The 20,543-nt window shown below is 44.1% G+C and overlaps 1 protein-coding gene across 10 annotated transcripts in view; it reads left to right on the top strand.

The window, feature by feature from the left end:
- plch2a (phospholipase C, eta 2a) overlaps positions 1-20,543 on the top strand; it is a 324,151-nt gene that overhangs the window by 148,946 nt on the left and 154,662 nt on the right. The window lies entirely within an intron of this gene.

Below are 20,543 nucleotides of genomic sequence, written 5' to 3'. Positions count from 1 at the left end.
CTGATGTTTGTTCTGAACAACTGAACCTCTTGACCATGTCTGCATGCTTTTATGCATTGAGTTGCTGCCACGTGACTGGTTGATTTGATATTTGCATTTTCAGGCTGTGGTGAACTACATATACCTGTCTGGACACACCCCTCTGCTGACTGCTCCTGTGGCTCCTCCCACAGACCCCTGTATAAAGGCGATTGGAGGCACTGCTCCTCCCTCAGTCTCCAGGATGTTGTGTGGTGGTCTCTTGCAGCTAATAAAAGCCTATCGTTCGCCTCCCGTCTCCGAGAGTTATTGATGGTGCATCACAGGCGTACCTAATAAAGTGGCTACTGAGTGTATATTGTTGTTGTTGTTGAGTGCGCCGAGTCATTGTCGACTCATGGCGACCCTGTGGGTAGTGCAGTTGTCCATAGGGTTTTCATGGCAAGATACAGAAAACCTTTCTTCCGCGCAGATACTGCTGCTGCCCAGGTTGGGACCCGGCCAGATTGGAACTCAGGACCATCTGCCTCGAAGACCAGTGCTGTATATTAAAGCAATAATATATTTTATCAAGTCTAGGTTTTTATTGTTACTGAAAGGAAACTGAAAAAAATAATAGATGCAGTCAACAAAGAAGTTACACCAGTGATAACACTTGACCAGTGCACGAGGATACTCCTAAGTCTTACTCCTAAGTGACGATGACTGCTAATCTTTTGTTTCCATCTGATAGGATAGCAGGATCTAGCTCTTTGTCACCTCTCTCTCAGCATGCAGATGGAAGTACCAGCCTTTGTTGTGCACGCGGAGGGGTGTTTCAGCCACCTAACTGTGCTCTCAATGAAGGGCACTGAACAGCAGTGTCTGAAAATCTGCAGTTGAAACACTCATTGGGTCCGGCAGCAACTGTGCAGAGAGAAGTAGTTTTTGTTTAAGGTCAAGAGTGCTTCTTTCTTTTCATTGGAAGTCTTCGATCTGAACCATAACTTCTGTTTCATTTTTTACCTGATTTGATGAGTATTCTTTTTAGAACAAGAATCAGGTATATTATTACTGACGTATGTCATGAAATTGTTGTTTTGCAGCAGCAGTGGAGTGCAAGACATGAAAAAACTTAAATTGCAATAATTTAAGCAACCTGGCCTCCACAGCTGCATGTGGCAACAAATTCCACAAATTTCACCACCTTTGGCTAAAGAACAGATTCCACAATTTCACCACCTTTGGCTAAAGAACAGATTCCACAATTTCACCACCTTTGGCTATTATATATAGAAGGTGGAGGTGTAGCCAATAAAATAGTCCTGCTGAAGGGGCTCGGCCCAAAATGTCAACTGTACTCCTTTCCATAGATGCTGCCTGGCCTGCTGAGTTCCTGCAGCATTTTGTGTGTGTTGCCAGCATCTGCAGATTTTCTCTTGTTTGTGACAGTCTAACATAGGCACCTTTACTATCCAGATGCTCCAGAGATGAATGTAGGCCCAGGGAGATAGCGTCAGCCATGAACCTGTTACACCATAGGCGAATTGCAGTGGGTCGAGTTTGTCCCAGAGGCTTGAGTTGATGCATGGCATGATCAGCTTCTCAAAACACTTCCTAATGGTGGATTCCAGAGCCAGTGGACAGTAGTCCTAAAGACATATTATCTTGTTCTTAGTTACCGGGATGATACTGGTCTTCTTAAAGCAGGTGGGAGCCTCAAGTTGGAGGAAGGAGAGGTTAAAATTGTCTGCAACTACCCCACCCCGCTGATCTGCACGAGATCTAAGGACATGGCTAAGGACACCATCCAAAACAGAGGTTGCAAATTCTAATGATCACAACACTATAGGAAGTATGAGATCACACTGGGAAGTGTAGAAATTCACTGGGATATTGGTTGGATTGTAGAGTTTCAGCTATTAAGAGAGATTGGATGAGTTTAGTTTGTTTCGCTTGGAGTCGATGAGACTGGGGTGGGTGATCTGATAGAGGCATGAGGTATAAATAAAGTAAGCTGTGAAGAGGACAAAGGACGCTACAAAGGATTACAGTAAGGTTAATTGGGTGAAAATTAGCTGATGGCAAATTCTAAAATGAATTACAGCATATCTGTTCACCCCAGATGTCACTTTGCCCTCCCATCTGAAAGCAGGCCATTAGAACACAGGTTTTACACTGAGAAAGACTCCTTTAGAAAATTGGTGTTTTCCCCTTTTGTACAGCTCCTTCCAGTTCCAAAGCTAATTTTGTTGTTTTATTTTGTTTATAATATTTAATCAGGGCAAGGAGGAAAAGTTACTCTGCTCCCACAATCCATTTCCAGCACTAATCAAAAGCCATTTCTTATTCCCTTTTAAGTAAACAGTGATTATAATAGGAAGAGTGTCTGTCTCCCTTAGTGGGGAGAGCACAGGCTTCAGTTAAACTGATTAAGCACTGATTTAAAGAATGCTCGTACTGAATATTCATTAAGTGAGGGGGATGATATTGCAGTTAATCTGGTAAAATGCCTTGTGATGAAGAAATAAGCACACAGCAATTGTTTTCCTTCCCCAGGTATTTTAGCTAGCTGCAAGGGAACTTTGCAGTTTTCTTCGGACTCGGTCATGGTTCTGCATTTTATGGTTCCCTTTTGACTGCTTTCATGTTGACCACCCCTCTTAGATGCTGTCATATGCAGAGAAGTGCGGGGAGGTGCAGTCAGTAATTCCAGCGCAAGTTGTGGTCAACTGGTTGCTGGCCCCTGTGCTCTGCTCTGAAGTCCGGCCCAAACTGATGGGGTCCTGGGGCAGGAGTCAGGCTGACCTCCAGATGAAAAACACCTCAAGGAGAAAATTAGGGGTCAAAAATCCCACCAGGCTTTTGGTAACAACTCATTATTGTCAGTAGTAAGGCCAACTGATCATGCACTGATTGAGAAGGTTGTGTTTCTGTAGCCAGACAGGACCTTAAGGTATTCTCAAATTTAATGTAAACTCAGCCCAGGGCTGAGAGTTAAAGTAAGCAGTGAAGGATTTGAATTTATACCACATCCTAATATACTTTATACCTAATAAACTGACCCCTGAGGGCATGCTCATGGTCTTCTGCTGCAGTAGCTCATCTACTTCAAGGTTTGAAGTGTTGTGTGCTTAGAGAGGCTCTTCTACACACCACTGTTGTAGCAGAGAACAGCTGCTCACTGGACATCTTTTTCCACGATTCTCTGTAAACTCTAGATACCATTTTGCATGAAAATCTCAGGAGATCAGCAGTTTCTGAGATACTCAGACCACCCCATCTGGCACCACCAATTGTTCCACTGTTAAAACACTGAGTTCAAAGTTCATAGTAAATTTATTATCAAAATGCATACTACCCTAAGATTCATTTTCTTACGGGCAATCACAATAAATACAATAGAATCACTGAAAATCTACACACAACAAAGATGGACAAACAACCAATGTGCAAAATACAAAAAAGAAAAAAAAATTAGAATAATAAATAAACAAATAATTAAATAATATTGAGAACATGAGTTGTAAAGTCCTTGAAGGTGAGTCCATAGGTTGTGGAATCTGTTCAGTGTTGTGGTGAGTGAAGTTATCAACTCTGGTTCAAGAACCTAATAGTTGAGAAGTAATAGTTGTTCCTGAATCTGGTTGTATGGCACCTAAAGCTCCTTCCTGATGGCAGCAGTGAGAAGAGAGCAAGGCCTGGATGGTGAGGGTCCATGATGATGGATGCTGCTCTCCTGTGATAGTGCTTCTTGTAGATGTGCTCAGTGGTGGGGAGAGCTTTACCTGTGATGGTCTGGGCTGTTCCATTACTTTCTGTAGGCGTCTCCATTCAAAGACATAGGCATTTTCAGAGGGATACACGCAAAATACTGGAGGAATGCACCACGTCAGGCAGCATCTATTGAAATGAATTACTTTTCGTCATTTCAAGCCAAGATCCTTCTCCAGGACTGGAAACAAAAGGCCAGAACGAAAGGAGAGGAGAGGGGAAGGATGATAGCTAGAAGGTGATGGGTGAAGCCAGACAAGTGAGAAAGGTAAAGGGCTGGAGAGGAAGGAATCAGACAAGAGAGGAGAGTAGACCATAGGAGAAAGGGAAGGAGGAGGAGGGAACCCAGGGGGAGGTGTTAGGCAGGTGAGAAGAATTAAGAGGCCAGATTGGAGAATAGGAGCAGGGGTGGAAAAAATTTAGTGGAAGGAGAAATCGGTATTCATGCCATCATGCTTTCATACTAGGCCATGATACAACCGGTCAGTACACTCTCCAGCACACGTTTGTCGAAGTTTTAGATGGCATACCAAATCTTTGCAAACTTCTAAGGAAGTGGAGGCGCTGCTGGGCTTTCTCTGTAGTGGAATTTATGTGCTGGACCCAGGACAAATCCTTTGAAATGGTAACACCGAGGAATTTAAAGCTGCTGACTCTCTTCACGTCTGATCCCCGGTGAGAACTGGCTCATGGATATCCAGTTTCCTTCTCCTATAATCAATAATTAGCTCTTTGGTTTCGGTGACAAGCTCTTTTCTTCCCCATTCTGATGTTTGTTCTGAACAACTGAACCTCTTGACCATGTCTGCATGCTTTTATGCATTGAGTTGCTGCCACGTGACTGGTTGATTTGATATTTGCATTTTCAGGCTGTGGTGAACTACATATACCTGTCTGGACACACCCCTCTGCTGACTGCTCCTGTGGCTCCTCCCACAGACCCCTGTATAAAGGCGATTGGAGGCACTGCTCCTCCCTCAGTCTCCAGGATGTTGTGTGGTGGTCTCTTGCAGCTAATAAAAGCCTATCGTTCGCCTCCCGTCTCCGAGAGTTATTGATGGTGCATCACAGGCGTACCTAATAAAGTGGCTACTGAGTGTATATTGTTGTTGTTGTTGAGTGCGCCGAGTCATTGTCGACTCATGGCGACCCTGTGGGTAGTGCAGTTGTCCATAGGGTTTTCATGGCAAGATACAGAAAACCTTTCTTCCGCGCAGATACTGCTGCTGCCCAGGTTGGGACCCGGCCAGATTGGAACTCAGGACCATCTGCCTCGAAGACCAGTGCTGTATATTAAAGCAATAATATATTTTATCAAGTCTAGGTTTTTATTGTTACTGAAAGGAAACTGAAAAAAATAATAGATGCAGTCAACAAAGAAGTTACACCAGTGATAACACTTGACCAGTGCACGAGGATACTCCTAAGTCTTACTCCTAAGTGACGATGACTGCTAATCTTTTGTTTCCATCTGATAGGATAGCAGGATCTAGCTCTTTGTCACCTCTCTCTCAGCATGCAGATGGAAGTACCAGCCTTTGTTGTGCACGCGGAGGGGTGTTTCAGCCACCTAACTGTGCTCTCAATGAAGGGCACTGAACAGCAGTGTCTGAAAATCTGCAGTTGAAACACTCATTGGGTCCGGCAGCAACTGTGCAGAGAGAAGTAGTTTTTGTTTAAGGTCAAGAGTGCTTCTTTCTTTTCATTGGAAGTCTTCGATCTGAACCATAACTTCTGTTTCATTTTTTACCTGATTTGATGAGTATTCTTTTTAGAACAAGAATCAGGTATATTATTACTGACGTATGTCATGAAATTGTTGTTTTGCAGCAGCAGTGGAGTGCAAGACATGAAAAAACTTAAATTGCAATAAAAGTCTAAATAGTGCAAAAGAGGAATAGTGAGACAATGTTCATGATTCATGGACCATTCTGATGGCAGAGGGGAAGAAGCCATTTCTAAAGCCCTGAATGTGTGTCTGCAGGCTCCTATGCCTCCTCCCTGATGGCAGAAATGAGAAGAGGGCATGTCCTGGATGGTGACAATCCTTAATGATGGATGACACCTTCTTGAAGCTGAGAAGATCATTGGTGTCTCTCTTCCCGCCATTACGGACATTTACACAACACGCTGCATCCGCAAGGCAAACAACAGTATGAAGGACCCCACGCACCCCTCATACAAACTCTTCTCCCTCCTGCCATCTGGGAAAAGGCACCGAAGCATTCGGGCTCTCATGACCAGACTCTGTAACAGTTTCTTCCCCCAAGCCATCAGACTTCTCAATACCCAGAGCCTGGACTGACACCAACTTACTGCCCTCTACTGTGCCTATTGTCTTGTCTATTATTTATTGTAATGCCTGCACTGTTTTGTGCACTTTATGCAGTCCTGTTTAGGTCTGTAGTCTAGTGTAGTTTTTTTTCTGTGTTGTTTACACATAGTTCAGTGTAGTTTTTGTACTGTTTCATGTGGCACCATGGTCCTGAAAAACGTTGTCTCATTTTTACTGTGTACTGTACCAGCAGTTATGGTGGAAGTGCCATTAAAAAGTGACTTGACTTGACTTGAGACACCACGTTTTGAAGAAGTCCTTAATGGCAGGGAGGGTTTTGTCCATGATGGAACTGGCTGAACCTACAAACCTTTGCAGCCTCTTTCTTTATCCTGTGCCTTGGAGTCTCTGTAACAGGTGGTGATACCAGCAGCCAGAATGCTCTCCATGGTACATCTGTAGAAATTTGCTAGAATCTGGAGGCGTACCAAATCTTCAAACTCCTAATGAAATACAGCCCCTGGCTTACATTCATCCTGATTGTATCAATATGCTAGGCTCAGGATAGACCCTCTGAGATCTTAACATCCACCACGTTGAAGCTGGTCATCCTGTAGTACTTCTTTCGTGCTCTTATTTTAATGCTTTTTGGTTTAGTAGTTCTTTAGCGCTGCCAATTAAGCCAAGCATGATGGATGTTACCAGTTAACTTATCCATCAAATGATCTGGATTATCAGTTTCATTATGTGAACACGTAACTGCAGTAACTGTACAGGAAATCACATCTTTCTTACATTCCCAACCAAATGTGAAAGGCAGCATAATCTGTCATTGCCGCAGCGTCAGCCTGGTTGTGTGCTCAGATCTCTGGACAGGTGCCTTTCAGGGTTGCTGATAATATTTAATGTAGCTGGCAATGTACCGTGGGTTGTGAAGGGGAGAAAGTGTATTTAATTTACCCTGGCAATCTTTTAGGATTTGGAACAGGCAAAATGAGATAATAATTGAAGAAGATGGAACATCCAGACAGAAGCACCTAATAAAGTGGCCTGTCAGTGTGTGTTCGTGATCTTCTGCTGCAGTAGACCATCCACCTCAAGGTTCAATGTGTTGTGCACACCACTGTTATTAAGCATGGTTAATTGAATTCCTCTCACCTTCCTTTCAGCTTAGTCTTGGCGCTACGGTCCGAATGGCCTTCTTGCATATCATTAGTTTCTATGGCAAGTCATTGGCAGATTATAAGTTCCAAAAAGAAATGAGTTACTCCCTCTCTCTCTCTCTCTCTCTCTCTCTCTCTTTCTGTCTGATGCTTCTGACACTGTGCCTGAAATGTGTCTGCTGGCACAAGATTTAGACAAATAACGATAGTGCTATCTTTAGTATCCTGGTGCCTGTTCTGGTGGAGTGAGCTAGCACTCAACGATCCTTCTTCACCTGAGGGTGGAGGGAGAAGGAAGGTCGCTGTTGCCCCTGCCTCCAGGGATCTATATGGAACTCCTCAGTGCTGGGATTCAGTGTGGCTTTGCTTCCCCAGTAGGGACACCATTAACTCTCACGGACACCGATTCCCTTGCAGAGAATGAGAGGAAGAATTATTGGTGAGGTATGAGATTGTTCTAAGGTGTTGATAGAGCTTATAACGATGGATGCTTTTACATGGTGAAACATGGGCATTGCTTTAGTGTATGTTGTGGGATTTTGCTAGGATGGTGCAATTGACTAGAATTACCAGCTTTTGTTATGGTTAATTGTCATACGATTAAATGTTTGCAAATTATAATACATTGAGGTAGGCTATTGCTTAGGATGTGGCTACAAATTATATCTATAAAGGATTATAGAATATTGTGGCGGATCTTTTTTTTTGTTTAAGGAATTCGTATAGAACAGTGTGTCAGGATGGGCAATTAATGCTGTAGAATATTCGGTTAGATTATTTTTATGGAATCCCTTTAGGGAAGTGTTGTAGAATTGTTAGAGGCTTTGTTGCACGTGAGGTCTGTCTATGCCATTGAGCAGCCAGGAGGTGTTCAGTTTTATCTTGGTTGCAATTTGATCTTGCCTTGCACAATGCCCAGCATGCCCAGGTAACAAGAAGTGAATACCAGGAGCTTAAAATATTCAGCAGTAGTCACTCTGAGCTCAGGTGGCAGAGTGCAGTTTTGAGGAGATGGGGTGGGAGTGGCGTTGGTGGGAGGGAAGATGAGGGACAGGGTAAATAACTACATCAGCTCATGTTTTACTATCCCATGAATATTAGGCAAGAGGCTGACTGTCTCCCCCATTAACTATGTACGTATGTAGTCAAATGAGGCGCTCAGCCCTGGGGTTCTGGGCACTGACAATGGGCGAGGGACTACTGTGGCTGTTCAGTTAATGGGAGGAGAGAGAATAACCCGCTAAGGCTAAACTGCCTCTGCCTCTGAGCGTACGCGTGCGAGTTGGCAGATTTGGATTACAGTCAGAAGCCGATTAGGACGTGCCCCTACAGTTAACAGCTGTGTCGTCAGCATAAGTCAGAGAGGAAAGCTCCGGTGACCTGAGGAATCCCAGCGACACACAAAGCCGTAACATCTCCCACTCTGCTTTTATTTTTTGACAACGTGCCAGAAGCAATGAGACTCTTCACTGATGTTCACCCACTCGAGGGATTGTCGGTGTGAGGGAGAGTGGTAGGAACAAATTCCAAGGAGATGTTTCATTTCCGGGAAGGAGCTGGATTAACAGATTGGTCTGAGAGGAGTGTATCAAGGGAATGGTGGCTGCAATGGACGGGAGCTTCTGAAAGAGTCATTACGCATTTCCAGTTTGTGGGGCTTTGACAGGATGAATCCCGAGTGACAGCAGGTGCTCTGGGAAATTTGGAAAACAAATAAAACTGGAAATGCTGGGATCTGAAAGATAAACAGAATACTGGAAGAACTCAGCCAGTCAAGCTGCATCTGTGGGAAGAGAAACCATTTGATACTTCAGGTTGAGAATCCTTCAGCAGCGTTGTTGTAGAGAGATTTTGCACTTCCGACTTCTCTAACAAATCCCAAGTGCGGAACGAGAAGGAGAGGTGGTGACAATGAGTGGCGCCAAGTCCCCCTTATTCACGCTTCACCACCAGCCCTCTGTTTGCCGTCTCGCTGAGGACTTCTTCTGGATTGGGGGCAGCATCGTGACGCCGGCCTCGTGGAGACTGGGACACTTTGGTAGGTTGCACAGAGGGGCCATCTTCTGCTTGCCTAGGTGAGAGAGAACGAGACCGAGAGAAGGGGGAAAAAGTGAGAAAGAGTGGATAAAGGCAGAGTCGAGCTGCCTTATAGCTTCTGCAGCCCAGGTTCAATTCCAAAAATGTGTTCTGTGTGGAGGTTGCACTTTCTCCTACCACATCCTAATGACCTGCTGAAAGTTATGTCAATCGGTTACTTAAATTTCTCCTCTGTGAGCTGGGTAGTAAGGGATTGGGGGCGGAGGGAAGCGTTACATTGAACGATGAGAGGATGGATTGCAGGGAAATAATTGGGTAAATGGGGTTGACCAGAATGCTCTGAGAGCTGGCATTGACTAAATGGGCTGAATGGCCTCATTCTGTGTAAGGAAACATAAATTAATGAAAGAAAGGGCATAAAAAAGGAAAGACAGAAGCGGAAGAGAGAGTTAGTGAAATGAAAAGAGGAGAATGAAAGAAGGTATAATAAAAGACAAAGAAATTTAAATTGATGTAGCAGTATTCAAAACCTCCAGATGTCAATTCAAAGTTCAAAGTAAATTTTATTATCAAAGTACATATATGTCACCACACAAAACCCTGAGATTCCTTTTCCTGCAGGCATACTCAGCAAGTGCACAGAATAGTAATTATAACAGGATCAGTGAAAGATCAACCAGAATGCAGAAGACAACAAACTGTGCAAATGCAAATATAAATAAATAGCAATAAATAACGAGAACATGAAATGACAAGGTAAAACATCCTTAAAGTGAGATCATTGGTTGTGGGAACATCTCAATGGATGGGCAAGTGAGTGTAGTTATTCCCTTTTGTTCAAGAGCCTGATGGTTGAGGGGCAGTAACTGTTCTTGAACCTGGTGGTGTGAGTCCAAGGTACTTGTACCTACTATTTGATGGCAGCAGCGAAGAAAGAGCATGGCTTGGGTGGTGAGGATCTCTGATGGTGGATACAGTTTTCCTATGACAATATTTCATGTAGATGTGCTCAGTGGTTGGGAGGGCTTTACCTGTGATGTACTGGGCCGATCCACTACCTTAGTAGGATTTTCCATTCAAAGGCATCGGTGTTTCCATACCAGGCCATGATGCAGCCAGTCAATACGCTCTCCACTGCACGTTTATAGAAGTTAGTCAAAGTTTTTGATGTCATGCCAAATCTCTGCAGACGCCAAAGAAATTTTTATTAAGTTAATAAAACACATTAGATGCAATTCATTGTTGTAATGTAGGAAATCTGTGAATAGTAAACACATAAACATGAATCCTGATAAAGGGTCTCGGCCCAAAATTTCTACTGTTTATGCCTTTCCATAGATGCTTCCTGACCTATTGAGTTCCTCCAGCACTCTGTATGTGTTATGACTGTGAATAGTAAGTTTCCACAAATGCTGATTACTAGATCATCTGATTTAGATACATTTGTGGACTGATAACTATTGGCCCAGTTAGTGGCCAATATTCCACAGATATGATTAAAAAATACCATCATGGGATTTCTTGTACAAAGGGCCAGCTTGGCCTCCCTTTACTGTCCCACACTCAAAGACAACGCCTGTGATAATGCAGCAGCTTTGACTGGAAAGGTGATGGCAGTGATCGAAGTCTGCTGTTGGCAAGGCAGGGTTTAAAGAGACCTGCATGAGAGAACGAGTTGAGAACTGACTGCTGTCCAAGGGAACTGTGTCAAGTGGGAGAGCGAGACAGTCCTGCTCTCCCCAGTCACCGCCCACTTGTCAGAAGGTGTCTCTGTGATGAGTTAACAGAGTGCTGATTTGGTCGTTGCCTTGCCCAGGCTCAGCGTAATGCCAAATCTCTTTCATGTGAGGCAACAAATAGATTTAGTAGCTAAGCCAGCAAGGCTCACAGTGGCCCCTGAGTGAATCATTTAGTTGCAGAGGCAATAGCTTAATCCTGCTGATAATGTTTGCTGCAATCAATCTGACAGCTGTTAGTACCTGACGACAAAGCAAAATAGAAATCTGGACAAATTGTCCTCCTTACTGCCACAATGTGTGACCCTCTCTTTCACATTCTAATTCTCTCTCTCCCTCTGTTTCTTCTCCCACATTTTCTCAGTGCACAAGATTCAAAGCATCCTCTTCTAAAAATGCTCTTTATGTCTCGCTCCAGCTATTCCTCTTTAACCATCTAATGTTCTTGCTGAATCCTTTCTGAGCAGAGTTTCTCTAAAATTGCATATCTGACTTATTATTAACTGCTTTGCATTGTTGAGCCCAGTTTTAATCACCCCCAAATGCTCCATGCAGCTTCCTGGTAAGCCACCTTAAAGCCCCATTACCCATTCCCTTGAGATCAGAATCTCCCCTGATACGAGCTGCTGCTGCAGGCACGTTCTCAAATACAACATCTCTTTACTTTGCAAGATAATTTACACTTATGCCTTCTTCAAGCATTTCTCATTTTCCATGGCGCCCATTTACCTTTACTCCATTTCTTTAATTTGCTTGCCCCTTTACAAACCTCTGGGGCCTCTCCATCCCAGAGCCTTTGCTTTCTAATCTCTCCATCTTTCTGCTCCTTCCACTTCCCAGTACTACTACCCCATCTTACTGAGCTTCTGGTTGGTATCCCTCCATTCCCCTCTCTTCCCATATGTCCGACAGAGCTTTGATGTTTCTACAGTCGTGGTATCTAACTTTTCCACAGATGCTGGGTCTCTGCTCCACCCTACTGTGCAATGTTGGAACATCTGCAAAATGCTCCCAGTTCCCACTCCTGACTCAGCCCATCTGACACTGCTTTGGTATCTCCTGTCTTGGCTGTTCCATCAGACTCCTGGCCTTGCCTCCAACCTTCACTCTACCATGACACCGAAAGCCTGCTACCCACATCCTAACATGAAGCATCTGGTTCACCCATCACCCAGTGCTCCTGAAGTATTCCCATCCCAGTGATCTCTCCCTATTAATGTGCCCTGTACTCCTCTGCCCTTTTACCTTTGGAAAGAGTTAATTATGGAATTTGGTGGCTGAATGCAACATTGAAGGCAGCTAATTTTCAAAATCCAACTTTAATGAGAACATGATGTTAATTATTAACATACCTGAAAAGTGAGTTGCTAGAATTTAATTTGAAAGCAATTTGTACCAACAGAATGCAGTCTTCAATTATTTACTTGGTGTTGGCTAAGCAATATTAAGCTTTGATAAATATGGGAATAAATTCGAGGAGCTATGTGGACACGTGCGTGGCTGTGTGTTTGTGCATCCATTGTGTCCAACTGGTTTGATGAGAATGACCAGGAGATCCAGCAGCTAATTAACCGTAAACATAGGCTGCCTTGAATGGAGTCTCAAGGGAAGAAGAACCACTCGTCTGGAGGCTGAAGTTCAATATAAAACCTGTGTTCTAAAGGACAGATGGTAAACGGGAAGAGTACAGGAGTTCCAGTAACCATGACATGCATGGGTTCCTCATCACTGTTCCATGCTATCTGCAACCTGACCTCCCAATGCCCTATCCTAGTGAGGGCCAAGGAGAGAGGGAAATTCATGAAGGCTCAGTGCTTGCTGGAAGGAGCACTTCAAAGGCCTCCTGAAACATTATTCTGGCCTTGACCTGAGTGGTGTGTCTCCATTCTGCAACAAAACAGCTGGATGGAGACAAGTGAGCTTTGCCACTACCCCAGAATGGCAAGAGGTCAAAAAGACCACATACCCACTGAGAAGCATCAAGGTACGCTCTACCCCTGCTGGCAGGAGAAATTTAGTCACAAATTCACCACCTCACCCCCCATGTATGGGCAAAGGAAGACGTACCAGAGGATCTCAGGGATGCCAGAATCATAATCATCATCAAGGAAGGAGGTAAATCTAATTCTATTAATTACAGAGGGGTCTCCATTGGGCTAGACCCTTGTCAGTGTCCTCCCAACCATCTTCATTCAGTTGCTGAAGAGCTACTCCTCAAAGCCACAATGGACTATACCAATCCTGGGGAAAGGTGTCAAACAGCACCTGCTACTAGAGCCTTAAACTCTGCTAACCAAGAGAATCTATGGAGCATCATTCTCAAATATACCTATATCTTATTTATCTAAGTTCATCTTCCTCTTGCATTAGCTTCATGAAGTCATGCAAACGGTAGTCTTAACCATCTGGTTCACAGCAGACCCAAGTTCAAGTTCATCGTCATTCACTCATACGGAAGTATACAGCCAAACAAAGACTGGTGTCAAGCAAGACTGCATTGTTGAGCCAAAGTTTTATTCAGTCTTACTTGCCACAACAGTGTGCCTCACCTGGAAAGTCTTCCTGATGGAGTGAAGCAAAGATAGAGGACAATGGGAAACTGTTCAGCCTATGTCACATCCAGAACCAAAGTCATCAAAACTTCAGCCATGCACAGTGATGATGCTTTAATGTAGGCACAGTCAAAGGCCTTTCTCCAAATCACTATTCACTACAGCATGCAAGAGAATAGGCGTTGCACTGAACATCGGCAAAACAAAGGTTGAGCTAACCTACTCCAATTGAACAGCAATAACATAGTCCGCTATCCACACATTGGGAGCTATCTCTCAGTAGAGGCAGACAGCCATGATGAAACTTACTGTCGACTTCTTCCCCATTCTAATGTTTGGTCTGAGTGACACCTGAACCTCTTAACTGTGTCTGTGTGCTTTAATGCATTGAGTTGCTGCCACATGATTGGCTGGTTAGATAATTGGATTAGCGAGCATGTGGACCGAATGAAGTGGCCACTGTGTGTACATAGGCACTGAATGCATGCGCGAGTGTGCATGTGAATGGCATATATTTGTAGTTATGTGCATGTGCACTCTGTACACTCTGTGTATATTGAATAGCTTAAAAATGTGCAAAAAACTGAAATACTGTATATTAAAAAAAGTGAGGTAGTGTCCAAGGATTCAATGCCTCACCTCAGATCCCACAAAAGCAAATCATCCTCCACCCTGAAGGATAGTCTCAGAATCAGAATCAGGATTATTATCACCAGCACGTGTCATGAAATTCATTAACTTAGCAGCAGCAGTTCAATTCAGTACATAATGTAGAAGAAATAAAAATAATAATAAATAATCAAGTAAATCAATTACAGTACAGTATACGTATATTGAATAAATTAAAAATCGTGCAAAAACAGATATAGTGATAGTGTTCAAGGGTTCAATGTCCATTTAGGAATCCTTTGGCAGACGGGAAGAAGCTGTTCCTGAATCACTGAGTGTGTGCCTTCAGGCTTCTGTACTGCTTACTTGATGGTAACAGTGAGAAAAGGGCACACCCTGGGTGCTGGAGATCCTTAATAATGGACACTGCCTTTCTGAGACACCGCTGCTTGAAGATGTCCTGGGTACTTTGTAGGCTAGTACCCCTTCCGGTTCTGTGCAGTAGCCCTCCCCATACCAGACAGTGATGCAGCCTGTCAGAATGCTCTCCACGGTATATCTATAGAAGTTTTTGAATGTATTTGTTGACATGCCAAATCTCTTCAAACTCCTAATGAAATATAGCTGCTGTTTTGCCTTCTTTATAACGGCATCGATATGTTGGGATCAGGTTAGATCCTCAGAGATCATGACACCCAGGAATTTGAAACTGCTCACTCTCTCCACTTCTGATCCCTCTATGAGGATTGGTGTGTGCTCCTTTGTCTTGCCCTTCCTGAAGTTCACAATCAGCTCTTTCATCTGACTGACATTGAGTGCCAGGTTGTTGCTGCGACACCACTCCACTAGTTGGCATATCTCACTCCTGTACGCCCTCTCGTCACCATCTAAGACTCTACCAACAATGGTTGTATCATTAGTAAATTTATAGATGGTATTTAAGCTATACCTAGCCACACAGTCATGGGTATAGAGAGAGTAGAGCAGTTGGCTAAGCACACACCCCTGAGGTGCGCCAGTGTTGATCGTTAGTGAAGAGGAGATGTTATCACCAATCTGCACAGATTGTGGTCTTCCAGTTAGAAAGTCGAGGATCTAATTGCAGAGGGAGGTACAGAGGCCCGGGTTCTGTAATGTCTCAATCAGGATTGTGGGAATGATAGTGTTAAATGCTGAGCTATAGTCGATGAACAGCATCCTGACATAGGTATTTGTGTTGTCCAGATGGTCTAAAGCCATATGAAGACCCATTGAGATTGCATCTGCTGTTGACCTATTGCAGCAATAGGCAAATTGTAATGGGTCCAGGTCCTTGCTGAGGCAGGAGTTCAGTCTAGATAGACCAACCTCTCAAAGCATTTCATCACTGTAGATGTGAGTGCTACCAGGTGATAGTCATTAAGGCAGCTCACATTATTCTTCTTAGGCACGTTTTGAAGCAAGTGGGAACTTCTGCCCATAGCAGTGAGAGGTTGAAAGTGTCCTTGAATACTCCTGCTAGTTGGTTGGCACAGGTTTTCAAAGCCTTACCTGGTACTCCCATGGGACCTTCCGCCTTGGGAGGGTTCACTCTCTTTAGAGACAGCTTAACATTGGCCTCTGAAGCAGAGATCACAGGGTCATCAGGTGTAGCAGGGATCTTTACAAGTGTAGTTATATTCTCGCTTTCAAAGTGGGCATAGAAGGCATTGAGTTCAACTGGTAGTGAAGCATTGCTGCCATTCATGCTATTGGGTTTTGCTTTGTAAGAAATAATGTCTTTCAAACCCTGCCAGAGTTATCAAACATCCAATGTCGCTTCCAACCTCATTCAAAATAGTCTCTTCACCCTTGAGACAGCCCTCCACAAATCATACCTGATTTTCTGGTACAGGCCTGGGTTGCCAGACTTGAATGCCACAGATCTAGCCTTCAGCAGATGATGTACCTCCTGGTTCATCCACGGCTTTTGGTTTGGGAATGTACAGTAAGTCTTTGTAGTCACACACTCATCCACGCAGGTTTTAATGAAGTTGGTAACAACTGTGGCATACTCATCTAGATTCAAAGATGAATCCCTGAATACAGTCCAGTCCATCGATTCAAAGCAGTACCGATTCTAAGAGTATGCGTATGAATGGATAGGTAGGTATATGTGCAGACGTGTACAGCATGGATTTGTGTTTGTGTCTATGGGTCAATTTGTGTGCATGCATGGTACGGGTCCATGTGCATACCACTGCATGCCTGAGCCTATGTGTGTGTGAGTGATTACATTTGTGTTTCACAGTAGCTTCAGCCAAGGGGTGAATGAAGTCCAACGTCCAACACTTTTTGTTGCAGGTGTCAAAGGTTACGGGGAGATGGCAGGAGACTGGGGTTGAGAGGGATAATAAATCAGCCATGATGGATGGGCTGAACGGCCTAACTCTGCTTCTACATCTTATGGTCTTATGATCCTAATTGAAGGAGGAAGTGTTTGGGTGGAATTTTACAAGAGGGGAATGGACATGTTCTAGGTGCCTACTCGTAACCACTATTCCCTGCCGTGTTTCCTTCTCCATCCCTTCCCTCCCCTCACCCTTTCCCAATGGTCTCATTATGGTCTCTCCCCCGAATGCTTCAGGCACTAACAGGGGCCACAACGTCCTTTTTCTCTGTATCTGCAGGAGTTATGTAAAACAGAATAGGAGTAAATTAAATGAAAGCATCATCCCTTGTGAAGAATGATGTAAAGGCCACCCCTGCACAACTGCTATGTGCAAATTCGGAGCATGGCTGTCAGCTCCAACTCCTGTCCCTGACAAGCTCTGTGGCATTCAACAAAGCCAACATCCTGACCTATGTCAGCGAGACAAGCCCAATTAATGCACCAGCATCCTTTCCCTCTTGGTCTGCACTTAACCGCTTCAGGCAATGTAATTGGAGATGAAAATCCCTCTCTGGAACCCAGACATAGAATATCACCTCCTCTTACTTTACAAAAATATCTGCATAAAACACTCAAAATTCAAGACTCAAGATAGTTGATTGTCATTCTTCAGCACACGAATATGAAGGGGAACAAATTGATTGTTACTCCAGATCTGATGCAGCATAAAAAACACAATAAGCATAAAGAACACAATAATAAACAAGAAATATAAACATGAAAGCAATCCTGTAAAACACTAGATTATGTGTATGCAGTAGCAGTATTTATATCTATACACACCTATATAGACTCAGTAGCTGCTTTATTAGGTAAACCATGCAGACATGGTCAAGAGCTTCATTTGTTGTGCAGACCAACCATCAGAATGAGGAAGAAATGTGATTTAAATAACTTGGACTGCTGAATGATTGTTGGTGCTATGCAGGGTAGTTTGAGTATCTCAGAAACTGCAATTTTGGACACTCACTGCATGCCAGCTTGGCTGAACAGAGGAGCACTTTCAGTAATAGACCAGGACAACTACGTTGCTCCAAAGAGCACGAAATGAGGTCATTCTTACCCTCGGCCATCAGGCTCTATAGTGAGTCGACCTATAGCCAGGGAATTGATCTTGTAATCTTTGACTTGTAGATCTTGTACATCTTGATTTTTAAGGGAACTCATTTTTATTCTTTCGTACTTCTCTTCGAATATTTGTACATCTGTGCACTTGGAATGCCACTGTGACACTGTAATTTCCTTTGGGATCTATAATATATCTATCTGTCTATCTCCTGGGATTTTCATGCACAACAATCTCTAGAGTTTATGGAGAGTGGTGTGAAAAACAAGAAGTATCCAGTGACTGGCAAGCTCCATGGATGAAAATGCCTTATTAATGAGAGAGGTCAGAGGAGAATGGCCTGACTGGTTCAAGCTGACAGTAACTCAAATAACAGTGGTGTGCAGGAGAGCATATAGCTGTGACATACATTTAAGAATACAAAAACAGACGTACAATTCAGGAAAAAAAAGTTAATATTGAGCTCCATTAGGGCAGGTGACCGAAAACTTGGTCAAGCAGTCGTTCTTAAGGTGTATGCTAAGGAAGGTGCTGGGTTGCCTTCTTGAACCTCGAACATCTCATTAGTTCTGGAATGAAAAGCCTCATCCTGAGAGCAGATAGGGTGGAGGTGGAGGAATTGGGAGAAGGGGATGGCATTTTTACAAGTGAAGGGGTGCAAAGAGGTATAGTCCAGGTAGCTGTGAGAATCAGTGGGTTCATAAGATGTATTTGTGGATAAACTGTCTCCAGAGATAGAGACAGAGAGATCAAGAAAGGGGAGGGAGGAGTTGGAAATGGACTAGGTAAATTTGAGGGCAGGGTGGGAGTTGGAGGCAAAGTTGATGAAGTCAACAAGCTCTGCCTGGGTGCAGGAAGCAGCACCAATGCGGTTGTTGATATCGCGTAGGAAAAGTTGGGGAGTGATACCGGTGTAAGCTTTCGTCCACGTAGGCGACAAAAAGGTAGGCACGGCCGGGACCTATGTGGGTGCCCTTGGCTACTCCCAGGAAGTGGGGGGAGCTAAAGGAGGCAGCCTCCAACCTGTTCATGCCTTCAATATTCCTCATTCCCGTTTCCCTCTCTCACCTTATCTTCTTACCTGCCCATCACTTCCCTCTAGTGCTCCTCTCCCTTCCTTTTCTTCCATGGCCTTCTGTCCTGTCCTATCAGATTCCCCCTTTTCCAGCCCTTTATCTCTTTCACCAATTGACTTCCCAGTTCTTTATTTCACCCCTCCCCCTCTCCTGGTTTCACCTATCACCTATCACCGTGTACTTCTTCCTGCCCTCCACCCACCTTCTTAATCTGACTTCTAATCTCTTTTTTCCCCAGTCCTGATAAAGTAGCTCAGCCTGACACATCGACTCTTTACTCTTTTCCATAGATGCTGCCTTGCCTGCTTAGTTCCTCTTGCAATTTGTTTGACCGTACTGACATCGAATGGGCCTTTATCTTGCTGGAAAGTTGAAAGGAAAGTTTCCAGCTCCTTCTGACTGGGTTGATCGATGAGGAACCACTCTTATAATCCGCCCCCCCCCCCCCCGCCCCCCCCCCCCCATCAACACGGCAACTTGAGCATACAGTTTGATTCAGATTCAACCCCCCCTGACCCCGAGCTGAATACACTGCAATAAAGGCTTTAATAAAGCAACCATCAGCAATTAATGGCATAATCATTTGGTTAGTAAATCATCATTCTGATAGCGACAAAGCCTTTGGGGCATGGCTAGCCTTTCATCCATTGATCAGCCAGAGGAACTGGCTTCATTATTACCTCAGTTTGTTACCCTGTCACCTCCTCCCTCAACGTCCAGCGGCCACAGGGTATCTGGAAGCTTTTAATATCATTTGCACTTGGCCATTCAGCCAATAAGAGCATGGAATGCTGGATCCTCATCTCAAAACTGCAGTTACTTCTCTTCCAGCCAGACACTACCTCCCTCAGTCCACCCTCCAGATGCAGACCCTCCGCTATCATCAAATCCCACCTCCCACATCCACATCCCTGCTTCCTCCTGGCAGCTTCATTGGTAACCATGTAGAAAGAAATACTGGGCGGATTTTTACAGCAAGGGAATAGGCCATTTGCTCCATCAGTTAGAGACTCCATTTGCTAGTGAAGGCTCACCATGAGTAATGTGAACAGTTCTGGGCTCCTCAGCTAAGAAAAGATGTGCTGACCTTGGAGAAGGTTCAGAAGAGGTTCACAAGGATGATTCCGGGAACGAGAGGGTTATCATACGAAAAACATTTGATCGCTCTGGGTCTGTTCTCGCAGGAATTTAGAAGGATGAGTGGGGATCTCATTGAAGCTTTTCAAATGTTGAAAGGTCTGAACAGAGTAGATGTGGAAAGGATGTTTCCCATGGTGGGGGAGTCTAGGACAAGAGGGCACAGCCTCAGGATTGAGGAGCATCCATTTAAGAGGGGTGCGGAGAAATTTCTTTAGCCAGAGGATGGTGAATTTGTGGAATTTATTACCACAGACAGCTGTGGAGACCAGGTCGTTGGGTGTTTTTAAAGCAGAGCTTGATAGATCCTTGATTGGGCACGGCATCAAAGGTTACAGGGAGAAGGCTGGGGAGTGGGGCTGAGGAGGGGAAAAAAGGAACAGGCATGATTAAATGGAGGAGCAGACTGGATGGGCCAAATGGCCCAATTCTACTCCTATGTCTTATGGTTTTATGGTTAGAGACAGTCTTATATTTATAGACCAGAGTCTCACACTCCTTTATCTTTGTCCACCCTATGTGATTCATAATACTGTAGACTTTCCCCTGTTCTCACTTCAGGCTTTGTTTGTCAAGATATATGAACCCCAGCCCCTTAACTTTATCATCCTACTAAATCTGCTTTGCCCCTTTGCCAGTAGTCCGATATCCTAGAGACCGGAACTAACCAGGGTTAACATGTCTTTTCAATTTTTCATTTCTGTTTCTCTGTCCCAGGGTTTAAAATTTTAAAGCATTGTTGATGGGTAT

This window comes from Hemitrygon akajei, chromosome 29 (assembly GCF_048418815.1).
Source record: "Hemitrygon akajei chromosome 29, sHemAka1.3, whole genome shotgun sequence".
Taxonomy (NCBI): Eukaryota; Metazoa; Chordata; class Chondrichthyes; order Myliobatiformes; family Dasyatidae; genus Hemitrygon; species Hemitrygon akajei.
This window is presented reverse-complemented; position numbering and strand designations above follow the sequence as displayed.